The sequence below is a fragment of the Ambystoma mexicanum genome, chromosome 13, assembly GCF_040938575.1.
Source record: "Ambystoma mexicanum isolate Mex_15411 chromosome 13, UKY_AmexF1_1, whole genome shotgun sequence".
Taxonomy (NCBI): Eukaryota; Metazoa; Chordata; class Amphibia; order Caudata; family Ambystomatidae; genus Ambystoma; species Ambystoma mexicanum.
In genome coordinates, this window is record NC_090938.1 from 341,613,115 (window position 1) to 341,624,310 (window position 11,196).

Consider the following 11,196-nt stretch of genomic DNA (forward strand, 5'->3'; position numbering starts at 1 on the left):
AAAATTAACGGCTGACAATTTACGCCCCCTTCTCAACACCCCATGCCTCGCCCCTCCTTTCCCACAAGATCCTAACATCCTAGCAGACATACTCAAGGATACACTCACCAATGCTATAAATTCCATTGCTCCTCTAGAAGAGAAAAAAGAAAAAAAATCTTTCCATTCAAACGCATGGTTCACAGAGGACCTCCAAGCTCTGCGTAACAAAAAGCGCCAAGCACTTAAAAACTGGCAGGCCAACCCATGTGACATCACCAAAGACTCATTCATAGACACCGCAAAAAAATACAAAACCGCCATTTTCAATGCCAAATCTGAATCATACAACCGTCGAATATTAGACTCAAAGTGCCACTCAAGAGAACTCTTCTCTATCTTTAAAGAGCTCACAGTGCCTCCCACTTCCTCTGACGAGATCATTAAGGATGAAGGCTGGTGCAACAGTATCCAAGCCGCCATGCTCAACAAAATAGACCTCTTACAAAACAAAATCCGTGACCACTACAATACCCTGCCGAAACAGAGTCGGCACTTAGATTCCCAATCGCCTAGCAAAACCACTAACATTCCCAAATTTGCCTTTAAAGAAGTTTCAGAACTAGAAGTCCTGGACATACTGAAACACTTGAAACCATCGACTTGCAAAGCCGATACTTGCCCCCCTAAGTTAATCAAGGACTGCGCTGAACCACTTGCCCCAATCATTACCGCATTCATTAATGCCTCATTCAAGACCTGCTCTGTCCCAGATAGTCTTAAAGAAGCTTGGGTGCGCCCACTTCTAAAAAAGCCCACTCTCGACCCCACAGTGCCTAACAACTACAGACCTATAACAACAGTCCCCTTCCTTCTCAAGATTCTAGATAAAGTGGCACACAGCCAAATCCAACTATACCTCGAATCTAACTCCATCCTAGGTACCAGACAGTCAGGCTTCCGCAAAGGTCATGGAACCGAGACTGCTCTGCTGGACCTTAAAAACCAAATAACCAAGATATTGGACATAGGTAAACCCGCCCTTTTACTTCTCCTCGACCTCTCTGCGGCATTCGACCTAGTGGACCACAAGACCCTCACCACACACCTCTCCCACTCCGCACATTTCTCTGACCAAGCCACCTCCTGGATAACATCATTTCTTGAAGGGAGGGCCATGAAAGTCTTTTCAAACACTTCTAGCGCAACACCATCCATAATACACTGCGGTGTCCCTCAAGGCTCCTGTACAGCACCTACGCTTTACAATTTATTCACTAAGCCCCTATTCGAGAAACTTGATGCACTTGGGATTGCCTACACCAATTACGCTGACGACACCCAAGTGCTCCTCCCTCTAACAGGCTCATACCACAAAGACGCCCTAGCTCTAAAACTCATATACGCCACCATTCAAGCCTGGATGGCCACTAACGGCCTATGTCTTAACGGGGATAAGACTGAAATCCTTATCCTCGGCCAAAAGTCCACACTGGCCAGGCTAGATAGTTGCTATGCCAATTTCAACATCGACAACTGTACTATCCCAGTCCTATCTTCTGTGAAAACGCTAGGGGTCTACATTGATGCAACTCTGTCCATGGACAAACAAGTTAGTGCCATTGTCTCCGCATCTGCACTAAGCACTAAACTCATCAACGCCATCAAACCATTCCTCTCCAAAGAAAACTGCCTTTCAATAGCAAGAGCTACCATAGGCGCTAAACTTGACTATTGCAATGCACTCCTAGCCGGCACCTCTGAAAAAAACCTAAACAAACTTCAGGTCACCCAAAATAACGCTCTAAGAGCTGCCTTAAACATCTCCAAAAGGGACCACATCTCACTGGCAAGACAATCAGTTCACTGGCTCCCTGTCAAAGAACGCATCACCTTCAAGGTACTGACTACTACCCACAAATGCATCCACCACACTGCACCATCATATCTCTCAGACACCATTCTCAGACCGACCTCATCCAGACCTACCAGACTGTGCTACACCAACCAACTCACTGTACCACGCATCAACAAGATTACAGCAGGAGGGCAGGGTTTTCCCTACATAGCACCTAAACTTTGGAACAATCTCCCCCACGCCCTAAGAGCAGAAGGCTCCCTCACAGCGTTTAGAAAAAAACTCAAAACCTCTCTCTTTAACTAAAACTCCTTCACCTACAGCCAATCAGGCACACACTGCTAAATACTGCTACTGCCCAAACTTGTATGCCTGTATGCTAAATACTGCTACTGCCCAAACTTGTATGCCTGTATGCCACTATGCTGCAACTAAGACGCGCTTTTCCTGTAACCAGCGCTATTCTGTAACCAGCGCCACGATGCCTCAGGGCTGTTTCTGTGCGCTTAACAAATACGAATAAATAAATAAATAAATAAATATATCGATTAACGGTGTTTGCGCTCAGGGGAATCTCACAACAATGACAAGAGTCCTATACATAAAGCGATAATTGCCCACGAGAGCCGGTTGCCGCCACGTTATTAATCAAAATGCATCATATTGTTGACAGAATAAAGGGCAGGCATATTTCAACATTTGAATTCAATCCTTATACTCTGGTAGCTACTTTGAACCCACAGACTCCTGTGTAGATAGAAGCCCAACCATTACTCCAATGCATTCCCCCTGCCCATTAGCTGGCCATCGCGGCGGCCATGGAAAAACATAGAGGAAACCAACATATCGGGATAGTTCCCTTGCACGAGTCGGGTCCGCTCAAGCTGACTAGTACGGCGGGCGAACGCGCCAGGAAAAGCTGGCATGGCGGGCGCCGCCCCTTAGTGGGGGCGGTCCAGGCCGCCCTTTCCCCCCCCCCACAGCTGTAAGAAATAACGCGCCGGGGGACGGGATGATGACGTAATGCGGGGCCCGCCCCCCGGGAGGGCGCGAAAGCTTCGGCGCAGGGCGGGAAACCGGGGAGAAGCCGGTCATAAAAGCCCGGACTTGTGTGAGCATTCACACATCCTCCCTCGGTTTCCCGCCTCGCCGGAGCTGCGTTCGTTTTAAATTCTTGTTGCAGTTCCAGGAGGGAGAAGGCTTCCAGGGTTCCTGTGGAAGGAGATGCTTGGTTCCAGATGGAAGATTAGCGGTTGCTGCAGAAGAGTTCCAGAAGGACGGATCATGGTTGCAGTTGGAAGCGGCGGTCGAAGGGCAGTGCGGAACGAAGGTACAGCCCATGTGGGTTAATAGCATCAAATGGTTGAGGCCTCGGGGCGAGGGCGGGCGCGTGGCCGTTTGTTAGGATCAAGGCGGGGACAGAAGGTGGGCCGTGCAGGGTCCCGCGGCAAACATGCTTGAGGCGTCGTTTGTTGAATGGGTATGGATGCAGAGAGGCAGCACGGTTGCATGTTTGGCGCGGGCGGGGGCGCTGATGGGGCGCAGGCTGCTATTGGCATGTGCACAGGGGGCCACCTGGGGGGGGGCATGGTGGTAGGTTTGGCAGGGTCGCGGCATCCTGGGCGCCGGGGGTCGGGTACAGGCCGATGGACCAACGAGGCACCAAGAGTCATTGGTGTGGTTGCACACCCACACCGTCAAGCATGCTGGGTCACACCATGCGCAGCCACGAGAACAAGGCGAACAATGGTGACACCGATGTCTGGCAGCCATGGTTGTCGGACTGATTGGGCAGCGTGGGACACCGCACAGGGTTTCCCAGCTTTGTTGCCTTCACACGGCAGGCTCCATGAAGTGGTTTTGTTGCTGACTCTGGGGGCAATGTGTTGCATGGTGCATGCCGGGCTTGTGGGGCTCGGGTCAGATCGCAGTGGAGCATTGAGTATAGTCATGGACATCGGGATCGCAGTTGCAGAGCTCAGGACCGGCAGGCGAACGGGAGCGGCTCAGTGCGGGTGCAAGGGTTTTCAGGCAGACAGGCGGTGTGTTGGCATTGTGCGGCTCCACTGATTGCAATTCTGGTGACCCCCTCGGTGACAACGTGGCCTTCGGGATACGAACCGAGGGCATTGTTAGCCGGGTGCTCTGGGGAATCCCTCGGGGGAACGGCGTGGCATGCCATATGCGGGTATCCAGGTCACGGTGGCTCTGGTGTGTGTAGCGCGTTGGGGGCAGGCATTGTGCATTCACGGGCCATGGTGATTTGGTGTCTATTCGCGGGCTCCGGGGCGGGGTTTTGGTTGGTCATCTCGGCGGAGAGGGAGGCTCGAGATCTGTGGGAGCGTCGTGGGCGTCGTTTTCAGAAGGTGGGGCGATTGGGTAAGGGAGGTCAGGGGGTCCGCCGGGGGGAGCAGGGCCGGGCACACGTGGGGTGCAGCGGAGAGAGATGCATTCGGGCGTGGGAGGGGGCAGCATCGGGTTGCGTAGCTGGGCACGCGTGACAGTCTAGATCAGGGGCGACCTCTTGAGTCGGGGAACACGTGGGGATTCGGTCGCGGGAGGGTCCAGATATACTGCCCACAGCAGCGCATTTTGTGCAATGGCGGGGTGCGGTTTGTGGTTGGCCCTGATGGGTTTCAGTGGGAAATGGGCCCCCGGCTCGGATCCACAGCGGGCGAGCGTCGGGAGAGGGGGTCAGAAAGGGCATTCCAGTTTGGATGGAGACCGCACAGTCCAGCGGGGGCACAGGCGTCCCACGGGTGAATGCAGGAGGGGGGCGAGTTAGACAGTCACGAGCACGGTCGGGCTTGTCGTGGCGGCTGAGAGGCGGACGTATTCACACGGCGCTGGGAACGGGTGCAAGTGGGGATTTTAATGCTGCGGGTTGTCGATTGGGGATGGTTTCATTGCGTAAATGACAGGATCTGAGGATGTGAACGGGGGAGAGGTATGGGGCGAGGAGGAGTTTGTACGGCAGGATGTTGCAATGTTAGTTTTGTGTTATTCGGGTTTGGTTCTGGTGCTGCATTGGGGGGTATTGACCGCCATGCGGGCCTGGCCGTGGACAGGGATGCAGGGCGGGACTTGGGTTCAAGTTGTCGTTTGTGACATGATTTTGGGGCGATTGGGTTCGGGCTGTGGTGTGCTGCACACGCGGCCGGCGGCCTGCACGGGGACGAGTTGCTGGAGGATGCAGGGTCACGGCGCTGGGAGCAGAGCTGTGGTGATTGGGGAGCAGGAGACCCGCTGGGGTTGGACAATGGGCACTGTTTGGCGGTGTCGGATCCTGGCCGCGGTGGTTAGCGGGGGGCAATGGCAGTGGCTGGCTGTTTTGGTGCGGGCCAGGTCGGAGGGTAGGTGCGCCAGAGTGGGGAAACGGGGGAAGTGCATGCTGGGCATCGTAGCGAGCTGGGGGGAGTCAGCATTTGTGTCCTGGCTTGCCACGGGCGGAAGGGGGGGGGGGTTAGGTGCATTGTAGCCGAGGGAAAGGGTCGTAGGGCATAGACTACAGGCCGTTTGGTGAGGCTCCACAGGAGGTGGACAGTGGGAGGGTCTCTGAGGTCAGCAACCTCGTGGCTACGAGCGGTGGCATGGAATTGTTCATGACACAGGCGCCGCTGCAAAGCGGGTACAGTTTGGGCTGCCACATGATGGGTGGTCGCTGGTGCTCCAGCAGTACGAGATCGTACTGGGAGTCGCAATGGGGAGCGGTGAGCAGTTGCTTGGCACAGTGTGGTGTTTCGGGAGCGTTTATTTGAGCACGCAGGCGGGGAGGGTCTGACAGTTGGATCGGTCTGGGAGGAAGGGGTGGGTGGGCAAGGTATTAATTTGTGCTTCGCTAGTGGTTTCTTCGAGATAGTTACTTTTCTGCTACGTGGGCGGGGAAGGTGTATCAATTTAATGGTATTTAAGTGCGGGAGGGTCGCGTTTTCTATCTGAAATGCCATTTGTTTGTGCTTTCTGGAAGTCGGCAAAGCACTGGGGCGAGGTGGTGATAACCTTGGGACGGTGCAGGGCTAGTGGTAGAACAAGCTACTTGGGAAATGCTCTGTTGTTGGTGGCATCGTTTTGGGGTTGCTCGTTGTTTACCAGGCATGGCCTACGTGGTGGACACATGTGGCTGCTGGGCGTATGGTGCGTGGGACGCAACATGCTGGAAGTCGTAAAACGGCTTTTAGTGGTTGGAGGAGGGGCTGGAGTAAAGAAGATTGCGCATGGCAGCAAGCATATGCTGGTAGGGTGGGAATACGATGATTAGAGGTATGGGCAACAAAGGGGTGTCATAGAATTAGGTTGCCTCGCGGGCAATGGCGACAGCCTGCATAACGGGGGACATTTACAGAAATGTAATAAATCCAGCAGAGGGGCCAATCAAGGAATGGGGAGGGAAGACTAGTGGCATGGCACAGTTGCTTTGAGGGCATGCCCCTCTTGCGGCCACGGCGGTTTATGGCCGCAACGCAGGTATTTTGACGGTAATGTTGCTTGCATGGCAGGCCCCATTTGGCGACCATGCCACCATGGGCGCACCAGTGACTAGCACTTGTTTAAAATTGCTGTGGGAAAGGGGCTTCGGGAGCACTGGGAGTGAGGATGGGAGTGGTAGCGCCCCTCTGGCCTTAAGTGGGAGTCAAGGGTTCGCATGTATTAAATAAGGAAAGGTAACGTATGGGGGTAAATATTAGGGACCGAGTTGATGAGGCTGCCCCTGCTTTCCCTGTGTGTGCATGGGGACTTCTCTCCTTTCCGTGTCGAGGGTAATATCACGGGCCGCATCAGGCACGTTGGACCCGACAATCAGTATGGGGTCGCCGGGGAAGCACGGGGGGGTGCAGAACTTATCTAAAACGATTGGTTGGGCAGGATGGAACGGGGTATCATGCGAGGGAACGACGATCATGCGTGCGGTGGAAGAGGGTGGGTAGTTTCCTGCGCTGCTGTCTGGCACCTTGTTGGCTTGGGGACCAGAATATTCAAACCCAGCGCGGCGCAGGGCTTGTGGTGAATTACCTGTCGTGGAGCTCATTCAGGGGGCGCGTGGCGTTGTAGGGTAGGAAAAGGTTATGTCATGGGGGAAGACGAGGGTAAGAGGTGGGGGGACAAAGAGCTTGCAATGCCTTGTGGGTAAGTGTTAAGACTGAATTAAGTTGACCTCCAACCAAAGGAGATATACAAAAATAATATTTTAAAACAGCGCAATTTCTTCATATATGAATTGAACTTTAAACCACTTCCATGGCACTGAGGACGAGTCACTTCACTGTGCGGCTAATAGTTTTGACCAGTGTTGGGAGCAAGACCACACGGAGCACCACACATTCTCTTCGAGCCCCCTCACCCCGTGCAGAGAGTGGCTGGGGATTGGGGTGCTCGGTCCGGCGAAACAGGGAGTAAGGGGGCACAGTATTAAGGGGTACAGAACCAGACACCGGGAATTGGGGGGGACAAGGGTAAGAGCACGCTTTGTCATATCTCCACAGTAGCAACCAGGGTTTGGGTCGTGGGGCACTCCTTCGTGGCCTGGGCAGCGGCCAGAGCACGGCAGGCGTTTAGGGACGGGAACTTGGGACTACGGAACACACAGATCAGTTGGATCTCCAAGGCTGGCTTGAAGGTCTCATCCGTATGGGGAACTTTGGAACAGGCGGCAAGGGAACACCCCTGGCCTGATATCGTATTGTTACATATAGGGGGCAACGATTTGGTGACAAAAGGAAGGAAGGACCTGTCAGAACTATTGCGAAGCCTCTTCATAGGATGGGGAGTGGGCTCAGGGGATGCGAGGTGATGTGGTCGGAGATAATCACAAGACAGGAGTGGAAGGGGGCATTGCGCCACGGCGCCATAGAAGAAGCAAGGCGCAAAACAAATAATCGCATGGGCGGTTTTCTGAAAGGCAGGGGGAGGATTTGGATTCGCCATCCCCTCATCACTTAAAAGTACCAGGGTATTTTGAAGGGGACGGGACCCACCGGTCCGAGGTGGGCACTGCTTTGATGTCATTGGAATGGATGACGGCACTTCAAAATGCGGGATGTGTATGAGAGGCCTGAGGGGGGGGGGGCACTTCCAAGGATGTCAGCCATTAAAATACAGGGAGTGCCCTGTGGAAGCAAGCTGGAGGGGGGGGAACTCTCTGCCGCCGGCAGCCAGCAGAGGGTCTTGGAGGAGTCACAGGCCAATCCCTGAATAAAGCACTGCCAGCAGACCCACAGGGGAACGAGCAGCCAAGAGTTTAGATGCACGGCGCCCCAAGAGCAATAGGCTTGGGGGAGGCCCTGGGGAAAAAGGGGAGGGATGTAGGGGACTTGGGAGGCAATTCCAAGACCCAAATTGCGGGGGGGGGGAACGAACAACAAACTAAAAGAGGGCAGCAAGTGAAGCTGGTTGGGGGGGGAACAAGAGGAGAATATGGGGGGGTATGCTACCGGGACCAAAAAATACAGCAGGGGGAAGTCGTCACGAAGGGGGAGGGGCAAGAGGGGGGGAGCTGGAGGAGGGAGTAAGAAAGGTAGGAACATCGGGGGGGGGGGGAGCTCGGACAAGGAGGGCCAGCAAGGACAGGAAAGAGGGGGCCTGGCGGGGCGCAGCATAAGGGGACCGGGGGAATGGGGGAGACAGTTGGGAAAGGAAGATAGTACGAGGGACAGGGAATCCGGAAGAGATATGACACCAGCCAGGGGGGGGGAGGACACCTGCTAAGGCTGCAGTTGGAGGGGGGGGGGCGCCTTGAGTGAGAGGGAATTGCAATGTTTCTGGGGGCTCGGGGACACAGGAGGGAGACCTGGGGGGGGGGGTTGGCATAGCGGGGGTAGGACTAGGATACCAATAACCGGAACAACGCGAAGGCGTAGGGGGGGCTGAGTAGAGTTTGGTAAGAAAAGGTTAGATGGACGTCGCAAGCGACGGCCAACTAGGCAGGCAGAAAGTGGGGGACGGCATCGGAGGGCGGTGCCGGCCCAAATACGGATACGTAAATATATTGTAAGGGCACTTGTGGTGGTGCCGGTATAGGAAATTGTAAGGGCACTTGTGGTGGTGCCGGTATAGGAAATTGTAAGGGCACTTGTGGTGGTGCCGGTATAGGAAATTGTAAGGGCACTTGTGGTGGTGCCGGTATAGGAACCTGAACATTAGCGAGACACCGCGTGGCTGCCGGTTTTAGCTAGAGCCCGATTAGGACTCGGGGTAAGTCTGCGGGGGGTCGGGCATCCGCAACAAAGACCTAGCAAGGGGCAGGGGGGAATGGGGGGGCAAAAAATTGACAGCAACAACGGCCGGGGTAGAGAGAGGTGGATAGCCAGGGCCGGGCTCAATCCGAGGCGTCCACCGGACGAGGACGATGGGGAGGGGGAGGGGGAGGGGGGGGAAGCCCTAGGTAGCCGCACTTGGAATAGTATATCAGTGACGGTGAATTACGGATCGCCTGTAAGATAACTCCAAGACTTTATGCAAATAAAGCTGCTGAGGCATGTTAACCTTCCAATCACAAACTGGTGTCGTGTCAATTTTTACTTCCGCCTGCATGGGATGACTGATGCGGAGAGGGGGGGGGGGTGTAGCAGGGATGGAGGGGGGGGCAAGAAGGGGCGGATAAAGTGGGGAGGGAAGGCAAGGCGCTGAGTGCCCACGCTATGGCTGCGAGCAGACCCCTGTCCTCCTCCCTCCCCCTCATTTTTAAATACTTTCTAGAACAAAAAGGCAGCACTTGAATGAGCCAACCTGGAATCTTCTGCTCCGTAGGCAGACGCGTTATCCATTGCGCCACTGGCCCTCTGCTGCAGTGACTCTTGGAATCAGCACTTTTGTTACGACCCAGAGGCTCATCATGCGGATTGAGCCATCATGAGCAACTTAGTTCTCATTTTTATAAGGAGAGGTGGTTGAAAACACGCCTACGAACTGACAATGAGCAGGCGTCGTAGTTCCCATTTTTCCTCCCGAGTAGAGGTAGAAACACGCTGCCACACTGACTACAAACACACAATGAGCTTCGAGTGCCTTGCGTGAGAAGGCTCATTTTTAAATACAGAACAAAAAGGCAGCATTTGAACGAGCCAGCCAGGAGTCGAACCTGGAATCTTCTGCTCCGTAGGCAGACGTGTTATCCATTGCGCCACTGGCCCGCTGCTGCACTGTGAGCTTTCAGCACTTCTGTTACGAACCAGAGGCGCAGGTCAGGCTGCCTGCGACATCACGAGAAACTTTGTTCTCATTTTTACAGGGAGAGGTAGGAAAACGCTACCAGCACACAATAAGCAGGCGTGTGACATGTGTTAAAGAAGGCTCATTTTTAAATACTTTATTGAAAACAATACATACAAACATCTGACAAAGAACGCATTTGGCATCAGATACTGCCCGGATTGCAACTCTCTGCACGTATTTTCTGGCGAGTTCTACGGACCAAGCATCTCATTTATTGTACGATAGCACTCACATTTTCATGCGCAAATAACAGATTTAGAATGTTTTCACTTTTTAGTATTGTACCATTTTATGTGCTCGGTGCTCTTCAGTGTTAAATCCGCGGAGAGGGTGATCTGTACCCAGATCAACCCCAAAAGTGCCATACAGATATGAAATAGATAAGGCCTGAGTGATAGGCGTGCCAAGGAGTACTCGACGTGCATGCCACAGAAACGCGAAACATGCAACAAGTGAGAGACATAAAATGGGGTTTTTCACTTTAAGAAAATAACATATAATATATTGAATACAATTTTTTGTTTACTTCTTAAAAGGTGTTTTATTGAGCTGTAGCCTTCCTCTTAGAGAGCAGGACTAAGAAGCCCGGCTGGAGCATTTCAGCACATTTTTATTTCCTTTTGGCGATCGCTGTGTCAGGGTGTTGGGTTGGGGCTCCAAGATTGCCGAACACCAGGCGAGCAGTCTATCATGGGGAACAGTTTAGTATACAACACCGGTGCGATGAAGGCACATTGCCTACTCTGCATTTTAAGCACCACCTATAAGCCGAAACCGTTGCATTGAAGTGCAGGTAGGAGGGAGATGACATGTGAAGAGGGACACACGACTTGTTTTTTTTTTTTTGGGTTATATATTTGATGAATATTGTTGGTTGTTTATCGTCTAATTGACTGCCTTGGGCCATGCTTACCTCTTTGGCCATTCCCACCCACTCCTTGCCCCACCCACCCAAATCTCAACCCCTGGTATCTATGTTGTTTCTAAGCAGTCTGCTGTGAGTTAATGGCTTAATTGCCGCTGTAAATGGCTACCGGTATAATAACAAAAATCTTACCCAATTCTACCTGACCTTAACTCACTACCCCACCCCCTCTATTCCCACCTCTCCCCTCTCACCCAATTTACCCTTATCCCCACCCTACTCTACC

The 11,196-nt window shown here is 53.3% G+C and overlaps 1 non-coding gene across 1 annotated transcript; it reads right to left on the minus strand.

The window, feature by feature from the left end:
• Window positions 1-9,890: 9,890 nt before the first annotated feature.
• TRNAR-ACG (transfer RNA arginine (anticodon ACG)) lies at window positions 9,891-9,963 on the minus strand. The gene has a single exon. It is a non-coding gene; the product is annotated as a tRNA-Arg (tRNA).
• Window positions 9,964-11,196: the final 1,233 nt, after the last annotated feature.